Raw genomic sequence first — 17722 nt, forward strand, 5'->3', positions numbered from 1 at the left:
AAACAGTGCTCTCGCTCTCTCTCTTTCTCCCTCTCCCTCCTTTCTCCCTTCTCCATTTCCTTGTCCTTCTTTCCCCTCCGTCCCCTCCCCACTCTTTCCCTTTCTTCCCTTCCCCTCCCCCCTCCTCCTTCACCATTGCGTCTAGGGCTCCTTCCATCCACTGCATGGATGTTACCGATGTATTCGCCCTTGCTGAGGGGCTTTCTATTTTATAAGCCAGGACCCATCGGCAGCACACCCCAGCACCCCTACCCTCCAAGACCGCAGGGGTGGGGGGTCTAAGGCAAGGTCCGAGAGGCTCTTCCTGGGGCCTCCCGCTGAGCCAGACCGGAGCCACCCTCGCCGGGTGCTGGGCAGCCGGGGAGACGCGAGGTTCTAGGAACCCCGAGAGGCGGGCAAGGGTGGGATCCCCCGCCGAGCCTAAATCCCGCCCACGGAGACGAAGCCGAATTGTGAGTGGATCGGCTCGTGCATCCTGCCACCCCGAGACTCCCAACACCGACAGGAAGGTGGAAAGAGTTAGGGCTCCCTGGGAGGAGCCCGGGGCGAGGCCCAGGGGAGAAGGAAGAGCCGGGAAGGAAAGGAGGCGTAGACAGACATTCCTCCCTGCGTGTCGTGTCTGGCCGTGAGATCGCGCCCTCGTCCCCGGCCCGCCGCGGGTGCGGGTGTCAAGGTGATCGATTCCGGGAACCCTTGGAGCCGGCCAGGTGCAAGGTTCGTTCACCTGGGCAGGTGGGCGCCAGACCCGGGCGCGCGCGCGCGCGCGCGCGTGTGTGTGTGTGTGTGTGTGTGTGTGTGTGTTCAGCAGACTCTTTCTGCCCAGTTTGGGTGGGGAGGGCTGATCACCTGCTTTTATTTTATTTTATTTTATTTCATTTATTTTGTTGTTTTGAGGTAGGGTCTCACTCTAGCCCAGGCTGCTCCAGGACTCACTCTGTAGCCCCAGGCTGGCCTCGAACTCACGGCGGCACACGCGGGGAAACAGGTTCAGGGCATTAAGGGAGGATGCCGGCGTGGCCACCACGGCTTAATTCTCAGTGGCCTTTTTCCACACCTCTACCTCCGGCCTGCGAGAGCATCCAACCACAAGCCCTACACCGACATCGATTGCTTTTTGTTGTCGCTGTTTATTTATTTATCTATTTATGTTTGCAATCTGCTCTATCCCCACCCCGCCAACTCCGCGGCTCCGGGAGGATGCGGAGCTGGGTGGGAAACCGGCCCGGACCGGGAGAGGCTATTTTGGGTGTGGGAACGCGGGGAGGGAGGGGTGGAGGGAGGGAGGGAGGGAGGGAGGGAGGGAGGGAGGGAGGGAGGGAGGACGCCGGGAGGAGGGGCGGCGCCGCCAGGCTGGGCGCGGGGAAAGCCTCCCGCCCGGGCTGCCACGGCAACGGCGTCCAGGCAACGCGCCCGGAAGCGGCTCGGGGCGGCGCGCGGCGGCTCGCGCTCCCCTGGGTACCGCGGCCCGGGCCCCGGCGGGCGGCGCGCGCTGATTGGACGGCGCCTCCCCGCGGCGCGGGCCCGCAGCCCGGCGCCCCGCTCAGCCCCGCGCCCGCGGCCGCCGCACCCAGCCCGCGCCGGCGAGGACATGGGCGGCCACGGCGTGACCGATCCCCGCGCGGGTGAGTGCCGCGTCCTGGTCCTGCCGGGGACCGAGGGAGGCAGGGCGCGAGGGATGCGCGTCGGGAGTGACCCCCCCGCCCCCCGCCAGCATCCTTTCTAGATCTGGGCATCCAGGCGCTTGTGGAGGTGGGATGAGGAGGGGAGGGGTCCGTCGGTGACCTTGGGGTACAGGGCTCAGGAGATTAGCCTGGGGTCCCCCCCACCGCTGCATACACACACACACACACACACACACACACACACACACACACGGAGATGCGCGTGGCCTGGGTGACATGCTGGGGGCGAGAGGGTTAGGTGCTGAAGTTGGGCACCGAGCGCAGCTTGCATTAGATCTTCACCGGGGGCCGCGTGTTAGCAAACCAACAGAGAAACCCCCTCCCCACCCCACCAGGAGACACTGGTGGTGGGGGACTGAGTTGTGTAGAGTTGGCCGGGGACGAGAGAGAGAGAGAGAGAGAGAGAGAGAGAGAGAGAGAGAGAGAGAGAGAGAGAGAGAGAGAGAGAGGGAGGGAGGGAGGGAGGGAGGGGGAGAGGGAGGAGAGGGGCAGCTGTCCCACTCCTCGGAGCTCAGTGACCTTGGGCAGGTTAATCATTCTGCTGCCCCCTCCGCTGCCGGGTGCCCCTTTGGCTTTGAAAGGAGGGGCTCGGGTTCTTTGCAGTTGCAGTGAGTGTTGACGCCCCAAATTGCCCACGTTTGCGGGGCCTGGATACGCATGGCTTATTATTACTATGTCAAGCTTTTCCCGTGAGGGGTTTCCATTAACTGACTCCCAAAGTGTCAAGCAATTGGCACTGTTTTGTGGAAGATTAGAGAGAGAGAGAGAGAGAGAGAGAGAGCAGTCGGAGGTCCAGAGTGGCATCTTTTAAGTTGCACAGGTGCCCAAATCGTGGACAAAATTTAGGTCTAATTCTCTTGAGGACTTCTTCCCTGTAGTTGATCTAATAGGAAACTTTATGTTTGAACAGGTAAAATCAAGATCCAATAGTGGCAGGCAGCCGCAAATTAAGTGAGTCATTTCTTCAATGTGCATGAGCTCTGTGTGTGTGTGTGTGTGTGTGTGTGTGTGTGTGTGTGTGGTGCGCATGCGTGCACTCAGTACAAAGTCTGTGTATGCCAGCGTTGGAAATTATTTCAGGAGTAACCAGAGATAAGATACCCTGACTTTCGTTGGCAGAAGGGCTGCTTTCTTAGAAGCAAGGGCACACATTTTTTTGCTCTTTAAAGCTTGGTTTTTTGATTTTTACTTATTTATTTGAGAGAAAGAAAGAAGGAGAGAGAGAGAAAGAATGGGCATGCTAGGGAGGGCTCACAGCCGATGCAAACGAACTCCAGACACTTGTGCCCACCTTGTGCATGTGGCTTATGTGGGTCCTGGGGAATCGAACCTGAGTCCTTTGTGTTGCAGGCAAGTGCTTTCACCACTATGCCATCCCTCCAGTCCAAAGCTTGCTTTTTAAATAAGAGTTAGGACTCTGAGAGTCAGTATGTTATTGACTCCCATGATTGGCACATTTTACCTGCCTTCAGGGCCGTGTGTGTGTGTGTGTGTGTGTGTGTGTGTGTGTGTGTGTGTTGGGGCACCTTTTAGGTTGCAGTACCTCTACTTTTAGCATTGACTGATACTAAAAAATTCGGAGGCCCCTTTCCATGGTTTCTATCCATAAACTACCTCCGGTGGGGGGGGGGTGCTTGGTATTGCTGTCACAGGCCCCTTGGGATGCTGCATCCGACTTTCTGCTTCAAGGAGACTCTTGAGGGTCACTCAAATCTGCTGCCTGTCTGTAGGGTGGAAAAAGTTTTCAGTGTTAATGAATAACCTTCCACAAGCTTGTTTACCTGAAGGCTTAGTCATCTTTAATGGTTAACATGTCACAAAACAGATTCGCATGCACACAGAAAAATCCTTACGGCCAGGACTTCAACCACTAAGCCCTGCAATGAGCCCTTTGCCATTGGGATTCAGAACTGCATGAGCTGGCGAGTCGTCCCCTGCTGGCCACTGCGCCAGGTGGCTTCATCTGGCCTTTCCCTGCCCCTTCCCTTCATCCTGCAGCTAGACCCCTGAATCTCCTGTGTTCTGTTTCTGTGCCCGTCTCCTCTTCCTCTTCTCACGCTAGACCCTGAGCCTACAGCTTCCCTCAGAACATCCTGAGCTCTCTCCCCTTGCTCCTTGGTACCACTTCCATGCCATCGTTCCCCTCACCAGCCAAGTCTTCTCTTAGAACGTGGTGCCATGTGCTCTCCCCAGTGTGCTCCTTGCGTTTCCGGCTCGGTACCTCCCAAATCCAGTGAGTGATTCCTCTGATACACCTGGAACATTTGAAGAACGTGGCTCATGAGACTCTTTCAAGTATGTCAAATTGGAATCATCAGGGTGTGATGAGACTCCAAAAAGCAAACTTATGTATGGGGCTGAGGAGATGGCTCAGGGGCTAAAGTGCTTGCTGAACAAGCCTGGTGATGGGAGTTCACATCCCCAGAACCCACATGAAGCTGATGCAGGGCTGGGGAGGTGGCTTAGCAGTTAAGCGTTTGCCTATGAAGCCCAAGGACTCCAGTTCGAGGCTCGATTCCCCAGGACCCAGGTTAGCTAGATGCACAAAGTGGCACATGCATCTGGAGTTCCTTTGCAGTGGCTGGAGGCCCTGGCATGCCCATTCTCTCTTTCTCTCTCTATCTCTCTCTCCCTCTCTGCCTGTTGCTCTCAAGTTAAAAAAAAAAAGCCCCTGTAATCCCAGGGAGCGGATGCTGAGATGGGCGGTGGAGACAGGCAATCCCTGGAAACTCATGGGCCAGTGTATGCAGTGGTGAGCAATGAGACATGCTTACTCACACATCACACACACACACAAATGTGTTTTTAAAAATTCCTTATTTTAAAACAAGCCTAAAAGAGAAGGAAAGGCAGGGAAGGAGAAAACAGCTGATCAAGCTTTCAGGGTGCTCTGATGTTCTCATAGGCTTTGCTGGAGGCTGCAAAAAAGTAACACCCACACCCCACAAAACCAAACACAGAACCATGAGCAACTCACTTCATTTGCCGCTGTTTCGCTCTTACCATGACTTTGGGGCTCACGCTATGGTTCTCTTATTCACTGACCTTGAGGTTCCTCAGCATTGATTCCTGGGGCTCAGATGTCTCTCCACATTGACTAACTACCAACATCTTGGCTGTGTTCAATCTTGGGAGAAATTTTCCGCTGTTGAGACCTGGAATTTGGATTTCTGCCCTCCTTGTGGATTCTTTCCACCTACGGTGTCTGGTTTGAGGCATCACTGAGGATGCTGGTCTTTCGTCACTCGCTGCCACGATCTTTCTTCAGCCCATCCTCACCATTCTTGGAACATCTGGGCTCCGGAACCTGCAGCCCTCGTTCTTCGTGTGCCTGGCTCCTCATGTTCCAGTCCTCAGTCCAAAATCACCCTCATTATCTGCCTTTTCTTCTCTCAGCCTGCCAATTTATCCAGGAAAAAAAAGTCAGAAAGACCTTCCTTCAGACAGATTCCTGTGCAAGTGGATGCTGGCTGTAATGTCATGGAGGCGTGGCTTTTCCAGGAAACAACAACAACAGCAAAAAATTCCATCTTTCATTAACTCTGCCCGCGCCCACTTAGTGGCGGTGGCACATCTTTCCATGACTTAAATCCCAGTTACTGTCCTTTCATTGACAAGATAAAGGACGCCCACATTGTCCTTGTCTGCCTCCTACTGCAATCTAAATCTCTGCTGTGTCCCCCTCACTACTCCAAGTCTCCCTCTCTGCCTTTCCTCGTTCCTTTTCCTTCTGAAAGGGAGAAAATGCCTGTATATCCCTGTCCTATGTTCAGCCCACATACGTCCCACACTCTGTTTTCTGGACTCCATTCCTTCCTGCTTGCCACTTGGATGTGTTATTCCCTTTCTGCATTTCTTGGCTGTCTCCTTTCTATGCCCTAACCCTTAATCCGCCACGTATTCAGGTCATCCTTCTTATAAGAAATCGTGCTAACTACATAGTGAATTCGAGGTCAGCCTGAGCCAGAGTGAGACCCTAGCTCAAAAAGCCAAAAAAGGAAGAAAGAAAGAAAGAAAGAAAGAAAGAAAGAAAGAAAGAAAGAAAGAAAGAAAGAGCTAGATGGGCTGGAGAGATGGCTTAGTGGTTAAGGCATTTGCCTGCAAAGCCAAAGGACCCAGGTTCGACTCCCCAGACTCCCCCATGTAAGCCAGATGCACAAGGGGGCACATGCATCTGGAGTTCATTTGCAGTGGCTGGGGGCCCTGGCGTGCCCACTCTCTCCCTCTCTCTCTACCTTCCTATTTCTTTCTCTCTCTCTCAAATAAATAATAAAAATAAAATAAAATAACCTTCTGTAGGAAGGGAAGCAGTGGTGGTCACTGGTCACATGTGGCTAGTGTGATTGAGAACCTGAATTAGTTAATTGATTAATTGATTATACACAGGGTCTTGCTGTGTAGCCTGGGCTAGCTGTGAGCTTGCAATATTTCTTGCTTCAGCCTCCTGAGTTGCTGGTGTTACAGGCATTACTCCACGCCTGGCTTGGAACTGAATTCTTTTAAAAATATTTTTATTTATTTATTTGCAAGCAGAGAGAGAGAGAGAGAAGAGGGACAGAAACAGAGAGAGTAAAAGAGAGAGCAAGAGAGAGAGAGAGAGAGAGAGAGAGAGAGAGAGAGAGGGAGAATGGGCATGCCAGGGCCTCTAGCTGCTACAAATAAGCCCCAGATGCACATGCCATGTGCCTTACGTGAGTACTGGGGAATTGAACCCAGGCCATAAGGCTTTGCAGGCAAGTGCCTTAACTGCTGACTTATCTCTCCAGCCCAGAACTGAATTCTTTTTTTAAAAAAAATTTTTATTGACAACTTTCTTAATTATAGATATGATAATTCCCTTCCTTCCCCCACTTTTCTGTTCACAAATCCACTCTCCATCATATTCCTCCCCCTCTCAATTAATCTCTTTTATTTTGATGTCATCATCTTTTGTTTCTATTACGAGGGTCTTGTGTAAGCAGTACCAGGCACTGCAAGGTCGTGGATATCCAGGCTATTTTGTGTCTGGAAGAGTGCATTGTAAGCAGTCCTACCCTTCCTCTGGCTCCCACTTCTTTTGCAACAGACCCTGAGCCTTGGAAGGTGTGATAGAGATATTTCAGTGCTGAGCACTCCTCTGTCACTTCTTCTCAGCACCGTGGTGCAGAACTAAATTCCTGCCCCCGCCCCCCGAGGTAGGGTAGGGTCTCATTCTAGCCCAGGCTGACCTGGAATCCACTCTGCATTCTCAGGATGACCTTGAACTCACGGCGATCCTCCTACCTCTGCCTCCCGAGTGCTGGGATTAAAGGTGTGTGCCACCACGCTGGCTCTGAATTCTCAATTTAGGTTGATTTGAAGTGAATTTAAATGTGACTGACATGGCCACATGGAGCTCCCGGCCGTTGTGGAGGGTGGTGCTTGCAAGTAGCAGGTCCTGCCCCGCGGCCATGTGGAAACCCGTGAATGCCTCTCCTTTGAGCTCCAACTTCTCGTGGTTCCCCAAGTCTTTCTGTGGAATCGGCCCCCTCCTGGGGCTCGGGCGGAGGTGTGCTGCCTTGACCTGTCCTGTGGCTCCTTGATGTGCACCTCACAGTCCTGCGGCTGCCGCCAGCAGGCTCTTGTTCCGGCTCCAGGGCCCTGGCTCCTTCCCCATTTGTCGCCTTTCTTCCGTGGTCAGTCCTGATTTCTGTCCTGGCCTTCTCCCTTCTCTCCCTCAGGCTCAGCTGCACCTCACCTTTCCCAGCAGCACCAGAGCGGAGCGTGGGTCACGCCATCCCTGTGCGTTAGAGGAACATTGGAATCACTCAACGGGGCTCTGCTGCTTAGGGCAGAGGTGAGGAAGGAGCTGCGGACATCAGACCTGAGGCCCTGCTTCCAACCCTGTTCTGCTCAGGCCCTCTGACCTCCCGCTTCCCAGGTCCATTCAGAATTTGACTCTGGGAAACCTGACTTTTTTTATTTTTATTTTTTTTTTTTTGTCTTCTTGTCTTCCTTAACCATTTTCTCTGCCCATTTAAACTTTCAATCGCCTAGCTTTACAGAAAAGTTTCATGAATAATTTGAATAATCCTTACGGCCCTCCGACCACACTAGTTACCACCCTTTCTTTACCTTTATCTTCTGTCACATTCTCTCGCCTTTTCTCACACATAGGAGTGCATGTACACACAGGGTTGTAATTTTTCTTCAGTCATTTCAGAGTAATGTTGATTTTTCTTAACCTTCTCAATTTTCTTTTTCCAAGGTAGGGTCTCACTCTAGCCCAGGCTGACCTGGAATTCACCATGTAGTCTCAGGGTGGCCTTGAACTCACAGGGTTCCTCCTACCTCTGCCTCCCAAGTGCTGGGATTGAAGGCATGCACCACCATGTCTGGCTTACCTTCTCAAATTCTTAAGTATAGGGGCTGGAGAGATGGCTTAGTGGTTACGGCACTTGCCTGTGAAGCCTAAGGACCAAAGCTTGATTTCCCAGTACCCACGTAAGCCAGATGCACAATGTGGTGCACGCATCTGGAGTTTGACTGCAGCAGCTGGAGACCCTGGCGTGTCCATTCTCTCTCTCTGCCTCTTTCTCTCTCAGATATATTTTACATATATATATCCTGAATCTTAAGTGTACATTTACTTCTTTAAAAGGACGTTTTATACAATAATGATTAATATCAGGAAATGAACATTGAATCAATGCTATTATCTAATCTACAGATGTTATTCAGGTATCATCAACTTGTCCTAATAATGCCCTTTATATGGAAAGAAGGGTAGAAGATCTTGAAAAAAATATATTGTTTATTAAAGTTTTGTTTTTAGGTGAGGTCTCACTCCCAGGCTAGTCTCAAACTCATGGAGCCCAGGTTCACACTACAGCCGTTCTCCTGCCTGGCCTCCCTGGTGCTGGGATCGCAGCAATAAGTCACCACCCTCGACCCAGGCGCTTTGCAGCTTGAGCCTTCCTTCCTCCCTCCTCCCTCCCTTCTTCCTTCTCTCCCTTCCTCCTGCTCTTCTCCTGTTGTCCTTATCCTTCTCTTCTAGTCCCTTCTCTCTCCCCTTTTCTCCATCTCTTCTCCCTTCTCCCTCCTTCCCTCCCTCCCTCCCTTTCTTCCTTCTTTCTGACAGGAGCTCACTACATAGCCCATGCTGACCGAGAACTTTTGATCTTCCTGCCTCAGCCTGCCATGGTATGACTCTTGATTTCCTATTTAATTTAATTATTAGGGATAGAAAAGATAAAGAGAGAGAAATAAAGAGGGAGAGAGGGAGAGACAAGGGGTGTGCCAGGGTCTCTAGCCAGTGCAAATGAATTCCAGACACATGTGCCACCTTGTGCATCTGGTTTATGTGGGTACTGAGGAATCGAACCTGGGTTCTTAGGCTACACAGGCAAGTGCTTAACCGCTAAGCCATCTCTCCAGCCCTCTTTTGATTTCTTTGATCTTTGTAGTTCCCCAGCTGTTCTGTCTTTCATGACCTAGACAATTCTGGAGGGTCCAGACTGGCTATATCGGAGGCTGCCCTTTGGGCTTCCTGCTGTGTTGAGTGGGAATACTGAGTCCCTCCTAGGCTCCCCCCTCATAGCTGCCACCCGCCCTGTGATTCCCTGACATTGTCCCTTCCTGTCCCCACTGTCTCCTGTTTGGGGCGAAGGACTTTGCACACTGGCCGTGAGGAGGGTTCCAACAGGACCCCGTGTGCTTGCTCGTTGATCCTAGCGACTCCACTCTGTCCTCTCCCCATCTTTCCTCTCGCTGCCCAGCTTCGCTTAGTCTGGGAATATCCAGCTCCCATGGCCCTCAAATGCTTTGTGGGATGGCCCAGTTCACACCGACCCACCTTCTGCCTGGCGGCCTTGCCTGGTTCCTGCCACCTCGCGGCCTCTCCCCTCTTGCCTGATGGCTCGATGGAGCTCTTTTCCTTCTGAACTGGAGAGGTTCCTGGAGCACCCGGGCTGGACCATGTTCGGTATGCGGAAGCTTGCTGATATTTGAGGCCCAAGTGCTTGGTTCGGTGGTTACAAGTCCTCAGAATGGCTTGTGGAGCTGGCTGCTATCATGTGGTGTGACTGGTGGCTGTGAGACCCAGACCTTCTCCCAAGAGTGGGGTGGGGGGTGTAGGCTTGAAATAGGATCTTTCAGTCAATTGCTAGGTTGCTTGAGAGAGAGAGTTCCTAGTTGTTAAAAAAAAAAAAAAAAATTGACGATTTTACCTGGTGACCTCTTGATTAGGGGTATCTGTTAAGACAAAGAGCATATGTGATTGAAAAAAAAATGGGCAGAGAAATCTAGCATAGCAAATTGAAAATGGCCCTTGTCGTTCTTCACACCCCAAATGAGCAGCTGAATGTGAGAGAAGTACTTTCTCTCTCTTCCTCCCGGGAGCCTGACCACCTGCTTCATTCATTGTCATGTCTGCCCTCTCTCTCTCTCCAGCACTGCCTCTGCTCCTCCACCCTCCCTTCAGCCACTCCCTTCTTCCTCACCTCATTCTGCCTGCCAGCTCTTTCATGACACTGACCCGCACCGCCCACTGCTCTGAGAGGTGACAGTCCCTCTTAATAACTTCTGCGTCCTCTGCGTCCTATGTGTGGTTTTGTTTTTATGGTTATTTTTTGGAAAGTTGGCTAAGTTTTTTTTTTTTAAAGATATTTATTTAGTTAGTTGCAAGCAGAAAGAGAGAAAGAAAGACAGGGAGGGAGGGAGGGAGGGAGGGAGGGAGGGAGGGAGAGAGAGAGAGAGAGAGAGAGAGAGAGAGAGAGAGAGAGAGAGAGAGGGAGAGGGAGAGGGAGAGAGGGAGGATGGGCACACTAGGGCCTTGAGCCACTGCAAACTCCAGACCCATGTACCACTCTGTGCATCTTGCTTTACTTTATTATTATTTATTTATTTATTTTTTTGGTTTTTCAAGGTAGGGTCTCCCACTAGCCCAGGCTGGCCTGGGATTCACTATGGAGTCTCAGGGTGGCCTTGAACTCACGGTGATCCTCCTACCTCTGCCTCCTGAGTGCTGGGATTAGAGGTGTGCACCATCACGCCTGGCTCTGCATCTTGCTTTATGTGGGCACTGGGCAATCAAACCTGGATCATTAAGTTTTGAAGGCATAGCACCTTAACTGCTGAGCCATCTCTCCAGCCTAAAAGTTGGCTCAGCTTAATGGAATATTCATGTCTGGTATAGATAACAGAGCGAGGCTGTGTTTAGATAATACTGGAGATGAGAGACAGTTGTTGAGGTGACTGTACTGGGGGGTGGGGGATGTCGCTTCATAGCAATCAGTTGTTCTGAATCATCGTGTCCCTCCCACACTAAGGAGGATACTGAAGCCCAGGGACTTTCTGCATTCATGATGTCTCTGCCTCACCACAGGGGCACAGGCTGGGGACAGTCTGCCTCCGCGGGGCTTTCCAAGGCTCAAGAGACACCTGGAGGTTTCAGCCCATCAGGGTGGGGAGGATGTGGCAGAGCGGTTCACATCATGGTGGGCAGGAAGCAGTGGGGTCCTTTCTCATACTTCTTAATATAAAACTGGATCGATTTTGAAAAAGGAAACACAATTGCTTTTGTAACCTTTGGCGTGTGTGTTTCTGATTTTTTTCCTTGGCTTAATAGTTATTGATAGTTTTATTTCATCTTATCTTTATTTTGTGGTGAACCCAACGCTTCAAGTGTGCTAGACAAGGACTCTACTACTGAGCTGTTTCCCCTCCCCAGTGATAATAAAACAATCGTTGGATTACGATCACCTCTTTCTGCTATACCAGGAGATTGGCTGAGAGTGTATTTCCCGACAAAGACCCAAAAGCCAGGATTTTTTCAGTCTCTGCTGAAGCAAAACAGGTTCTTGCAGTCGACATCGGCTCGAAGGGCGGTGAGCAGTGAAGGTGATGAGGGCCTGCAGGGTCCTCCTTCCCGATGCTTCTGCCCGGCGATGGTGGCCAGCTCCAGCCCTCGGCTCCGTGCAGATGCCACCCTTGCTGTGCGAAACCACTGCTCCCGGCGGCTTAAATTAAGAACGTGTTGGTGCGGGAGGGAAAGTGTGGGGGCTGCTTTTTTTGCATGATGCAATTCTTAAAAGTGTTTAGCCGGGACGACGTTATCCAAAACCCTCTGGTGCCTTCGGCTGGCTTGTTTTGTTTGTTTCACGTTTTCCCCCTGTGCCCCATTTAAAGTCATCTGTATCAAAACTCAAGTCCTCCCCTACGCTTTCTAAATAGTTCTAGCGTTGATGTGCTGAGCTATGGTCATAACTGCGAATGAAAGCATCTTTTTTATGCACCTGCGTGTGTTCACATGTGTACATGTATGTGCAAGGGGCAGTGAACAACCTTCACTGTTATCTTTAGGAACCCCACCAACCTCTTTTTTTTTTTTTTCAAGGTAGGGTCTCGCTCTAGCCCAGGCTGATCTAGAATTCACTATGTAGTCTCAGGGTGGTCTCGAACTCATGGTGATCCTCCTACCTCTGCCTCCGAGTGCTGGGATTAAAGGCGTGTGCCACCACGCCTGACTCCAACCTCTTTTTAAGACAGGGTCTTTCATTGGTCTGGAGCTCACCAATTAAGTGAGGCTAGGTGGCCACTGAGTCTTAGGGATCTCAAGCTCCCCAAGGCTAGGATTGCAGGTGAGCCCTGCCTCACCTGGTGTGTTTACGTGGGTTCTGGGGATCAAACTCAGGTCCTCCTGCTTGTGAAGCAAATGCTTTAGTGAATGACCTGTCTCCCAGGGCTGTGCATGTAATAAAAAAACACAATGCACATGTATATACATGCACATATGTAAGAAATCGTCAAAGAACAATGGTTTTATAAATGAATCTTTTGCAGGAAATCTATTGTTAGGCAGGGAAGGGCAGCTGGTAGCCCCTGAATGCCAGGAAAAGGACACAGGCTGGGGGCTGGGGACTTTCTTCAGAGCCCACATCCTGAGCTTTTCAGATTAGAGATCCATGCAGGAGAGAAGCCCAAAACCGCAGCCAGCGTTCTGCCTGCGTGACGACGTGAAGCCAGGCCTTCCCCTGCTCGGGGCGAACCCTGGCGCACCTGGGGGTGTAGGGAGAGAGTTCACACCCGCTTTTAATAATATTGTTTTTCTGTTCTTGCTGTTGCATTTGGCAGATTCCCTTTTTAACATTTGGTAATGTGTCTTCTCTCTAATGCTAGAAAGAAAAAGTTGCCAAATATAGCTGTTGATAAAAGTAATATTAAGACACTTCTCTGTCGGTGTGGGTGCGTGCCTGCAAGAGTGCATGGGCCCTCTCCAGTGTGACCTGGAGCTGTCTGCCAAGCTCACAGTTGGAGGGGCATCTTGAGGCAGCCACTGATGTGTCATTTGGGCAGAGCAACTCAGTAATTAAAACGATGGGCCTTTCCCAATTAGGGAAACAAAAAGGCAAATGAACCCATATTCATGAGCATCTGTGAAGAGCTCCGTGGGGCCATAGAGGATAGAGATTCATATAGAATGTGGCCCCTGCTGGCCCAGAGCAGCTCGACTGGGAAGACATCATCCATGAAAAGCTCAAATAACAATAGGAGATTTAAATAGCATTTCAAAATAGCTGTTATTAATAGATAAGAACAAAAACCAATCTGTTTTCATAGGGGTTCTCCTAAAACACACACACACACACATCACCATCACTCCAAGCTGTGGAGGCAACATCCTTGACTATTCCAGGGTCTTTGGAGGTTTGTTTGTGAATCCATTCTGACCCTACAGAGGATATCAAGCTGGCTGGAAGACCTCTGGAAATGTTTCAAGCATGCTGAAACTTTTTATTTATTTTTGGAGACAGGGACTTATGTATCCCAGGCTGGCCTGGAATTCACTATATCTAAGGATGACCTTGAACTTCTGATCCTCCTGCTCCTGCCTTGCATGTGTTGGCGTTACAGGTGTGTGCCACCCCACCAGAGGGGAGGGAGTGCTGGGGATTGAACATAAGGCTTTGCGCATGCTAGGCAAGCGCTCTATCAGCTGAGCTACATCCCCAGCCCCCCGCAAAGCTCACTTTTACGAATAAACAGTCACCCCTCACCTGTCTGGCCCAGCATAGTGCCTTTGTGAATGTACTAACGTGGAGGGAAATAAGGCCAACATTGCAAAGCAGAATCCAGGCCATGTTGACAAACCACATGGGAAATAGCTGCCTGCAACCCTGTAAAATGATCACTTGGTCCCTGGAATAGAGGCCTTTGGGATACTGTGTGTTGGCATCCTAGAGCCACGTGCCTGGTCTCTGTGGACAGGCAATCCAGGCCGCCACATCTGAGCTTTGATGAGGGCCCAGGCTCAAGCCTCATTATGTGCCCACAAGGGAATGAGGGCGAGGCAAAAACTTACAGCACGTTTATTTTAATAGAGTCACATAACCTTTAAGACACAGAATGAGGCTTCTTTTCCTGATTTTGTTTGGTTATGAGAGAGAGAGAGAGAGAGAGCGGTGGGGGGGGGGGGAGAGATATTAGGTGTGTGTGCATATACACCTGATGTTTTCTGGTTGTGTGTGTGAGAGATGTGTGTGCATGTACGTGCACATGCGTGTATGCATATTTATAAAAATAGGCACACGTGTGCATGTGCACGCAGGTGTGCATGAAAGTCAGAGCATTAGGTGTCTTCCTTGGTCACTCTCCACCTTGTTCTTTTTTAAAATTTTTAATATTTTTATTTTAGAGAGAGTGAGAGAGAGAGAGAAAGAAAGAGAGAATTGGTGCGCCGAGGCCTCAGCTACTGCAGTCGAACTCAAGGTGATTGTGCTACCTGGTGGGCATGTGCGACCTTGCGCTTTCCTCACCTTTGTGCATCTGACTTACGTGGGATCTGGAGAGTCGAACATGGGTCCTTAGGCTTTGCAGGCAAGTGCCTTAGCCACTAAGCCATCTCTCCAGCCCCCCACCTTATTCTTTGAGAACAGGCTCTCTTATTGACATTACAGCTCAGTGATTCAACCAGGCTAGCCCTAGTGGGTCTCAGGGATGGCGTCTCTGCCTCCTTGGCATTAAGATTACAGGCAGGCACTGCCTTGTACATGGATTCTGCTCATCTGGACTCAGGTCCTCCTGTTTGTGTGGCCAGCACTTTACTTACAACGGAGCCGTCTTCCCAGCCTCCTCTGGACTTTAATAATAGACTTCAAGTGAGCAATTTCTACATTTATTATTCATTGGTTCCTTGTTTTATGTAAGAAGTTTCTAGCCAAATTTTTGTAATTGTTTTGAAAACAGCACTGTTATTAAGACCTTTAGGGGCTTGAGCTCCTGAACCCTAAGATGGTGGAGTGATTTCTGGGTTGCTGGAGTTGATGTAGGGTTGAAACAATGTCAAGGTCTTACAGGTGAGTATAATTTTTATCTGCCCATTGGATAGATGTGTCCAGTGGTGGACATTTTGGTGTGAGGACGTATAGCGCCTTATAGACCACATAAGGTTTTGGCAACTTCTGAGTTTCTCCAGTTCACACCCATAATATCATAACCCAAATTCTCCAGCAGAGGTTCTCCAGTTCCAATTCACACCCATAAAACCATAACCCACATTCTCCAGTCATAGTAGCCCAGGATATTTCTTTCGGGGACAACTTGCCGGTTCTCCAAACTTTGGGTCCTGGAAGGGTGAGCCCAGTGAGACGTCCACTGAGAAGGGGGCAGCGTGGGACTCCTTGTGCTGTGTGGGGGTCTGCTGCGCACCAGTGGAGCTGCTGCTCTCTGAGCTCTGCAGTCGGTGGTGGCCCGTCCCCTGACCCGCTCAGATGGGTATGTTGGATTTGAAAGTGAGGCATGTTGACCTCAGTTACACAGCCTTCCTCCTCCTCCTTTTTTTTTTTTCTCTCACCAAAAGAAAAGATATCCAGACAGTGTCTGTAACACAGAGGCAATTCCAGTGATGCTGGAGCGGGGCGTGTGAGGCGAGGGACCCGGCGTTAAGAGTAACCTCATGTTCACCAAAGTGCCCTTGGGCACAGAAAGGGTGGTCAGGTGGGAGAGGGCAGGAAGGTGGCCTGTGCTCTCAGTGGAACATTGATTGACTTGCTCTTGGGTCTCCTGCTCCAGGCATCTTTGCTGGGCCACGATCAGGCCAGCTTCTCCCTGTGGGGAGGAGAAGGAAGAATGGAGCGTGAGAAGGAAGAATAGAGCGTGGGGTGAGGGAGGCGGAGGTGGGGGAATAGAGAATTTTCAGGATCTTTAAAAGTCCCAAGTTAAAATATCTACCTTTGTTCATTTGTTTGGTTGAAGACAAACATGTTGCCCAGGCTGCCCTCAAACTTGCTATGTAGTTGAAGATGACCTTGAACTTCTGATCTTCCTGTCTCCAACCTCCCTAGTGCTGGGATTTTTGGTACGTGCCTTCCACTTAGTTTATGCAATGCTGGGAATGGAATCCAGGATTTCAGAAATGCTAAGCAAGCACTCTACAAAGTGAGCTATGCCCTCAGGCACCGATGAACTAAATTTTGATGTCATGGTGCTAAACTCTGGTTTTCAGACTCCAGTTATGGTTTATATAATACAACGATTCAAGTTTTAAAAATTTATTTATTTATAAAAGAGGGAGCATGAGAGTACGCCAGGGCTTCTTGCCACTGCAAAATGAACTCCAGATGCATGCACCACTTTGTGCATCTGGCTTTACATTGGTACTAGGAAACTGAACCCGGCTTGACAGGCTTTTCAAGCAATGCCTTCAACTGCTGAGGCATCTCTCCAGCCCAACTTTACAAACACTTATTTATTTATTTGCAAGAAATGAGAGGAGAGAGAGAATGGGCATGCCAGGGCCTCCAGCCACTGCAAACGACCTCCAGGTGCATGTGCCACTTTGTACATCTGGCTTTATTTGGGACTTGGGGAATTGAACCTGGATCCTTAGGCTTTGCAGGCAAGCACCTTAACTGCCAAGCCATCTCTCCAGCCTACTTTTTTTTTTTTTTTCGAAGTAGGTTCTCACTTTAGCTCAGTCTGACCTGGAATTTACTACGTAGTCTCAGGGTGGCCTTGAACTCATGGTGGTCCTCCTATTTCTGCTCTTGAGTGCTGGGACTAAAGACGTGCGCCACCACGCCTGGCCTCAGCTTCCACTGTACTTGGATGACAGGCAAGTGCTACCATGCTTGGCTGCTTTTGGTATTGTTTGGGGGTTTGTTGAGACAGGGTTTCATGTAGACCAGGCTGACCTCAAAGTCTGGGTAGTCAAGGCTGGCCTTGCATTCCTTACCCTCCTGCCTTTACTTCCCAATGTTGAAATGTCAGGTGCACCATCACCCCTGGCCTGCTTGTTTTTTTCTTAAACCTTAATATCCGTGTTAGCCTACAGATATTTCCTATCACTTCATTATTTTAAATAACTATTGTTATTCTTTTGATTAATTGCTATGGTTAGCTTTCTCTTCCATCTTTTCTTTATTTATTTAAGAGAGAAAGAGATGATGGACACACTAGGGCCTGCAGCCACTGCCAACAAATTCAAGATGCTTGCCCCACCTTGTGCGTCTGACTTTAAGTGGGTACTGGGGAATCGAATCTGGGTCCTTAGGCTTCTCAGCCACCGCCTTAGCCACTAAGCCATCTGTTCAGCCCCTGGATAGCTTTGATGAATAGCTGTTGATATTCTGATCAACTCCTCTTCTGTTACTGGACACTTTTACAGAAGTCTTGTGAAGCATCTTGTTACGGTCACATATTAAGTATGGAGAAGATGTTTTAAGGGTAACGATTTGATGGAGGCTAGTTACTGTTGCCAAGGGATTCCGATTTTGTGTAGAATGTGTAGGGCCAGAGTGACTTCTGTGCATGCTCTGGAATGACTGACAGTTTGGCTTGCCTTTGAACTCTGGGTCTTTACATGGTTGGTCTTTTATATTTTTTATTTCTTAAGTAGGATCAGGGCTGGGGAGGTAGCTTAGTAAGAAGAGTGCTTATCTGGCATTCACAAAGTCCTCAGCACCAAATAAGCCTGGTGAGGTGGTACATGCCTGTAATCTTAGCACTGGGGAGGTGGAGACAGGAGGATCGGAAATTCAAGGGTGGGCTGGAGAGATGGTGTCATGGTTAAGGCGCTTGCCTGA

At 50.1% G+C, this 17722-nt stretch overlaps 1 protein-coding gene across 3 annotated transcripts in view; it reads left to right on the plus strand.

Annotated features, from left to right (window-relative positions):
* Nucleotides 1–411: 411 nt before the first annotated feature.
* The window catches only part of Fam81a (family with sequence similarity 81 member A), a 68331-nt gene continuing 51020 nt past the window's right edge, over nucleotides 412–17722 (plus strand). The window contains exon 1 of one of the 3 annotated variants that reach the window (XM_045160869.1): nucleotides 412–714. The gene's annotated coding sequence lies outside the window, so the exon portion shown is untranslated. Of the gene's footprint in view, nucleotides 715–1552; nucleotides 1623–17722 lie in introns of those variants that run through there. The other 2 variants (XM_045160867.1, XM_045160868.1) reach the window with 2 other exon arrangements.

Source organism: Jaculus jaculus, chromosome 10 (genome assembly GCF_020740685.1).
Source record: "Jaculus jaculus isolate mJacJac1 chromosome 10, mJacJac1.mat.Y.cur, whole genome shotgun sequence".
In the NCBI taxonomy this organism is placed as follows: Eukaryota; Metazoa; Chordata; class Mammalia; order Rodentia; family Dipodidae; genus Jaculus; species Jaculus jaculus.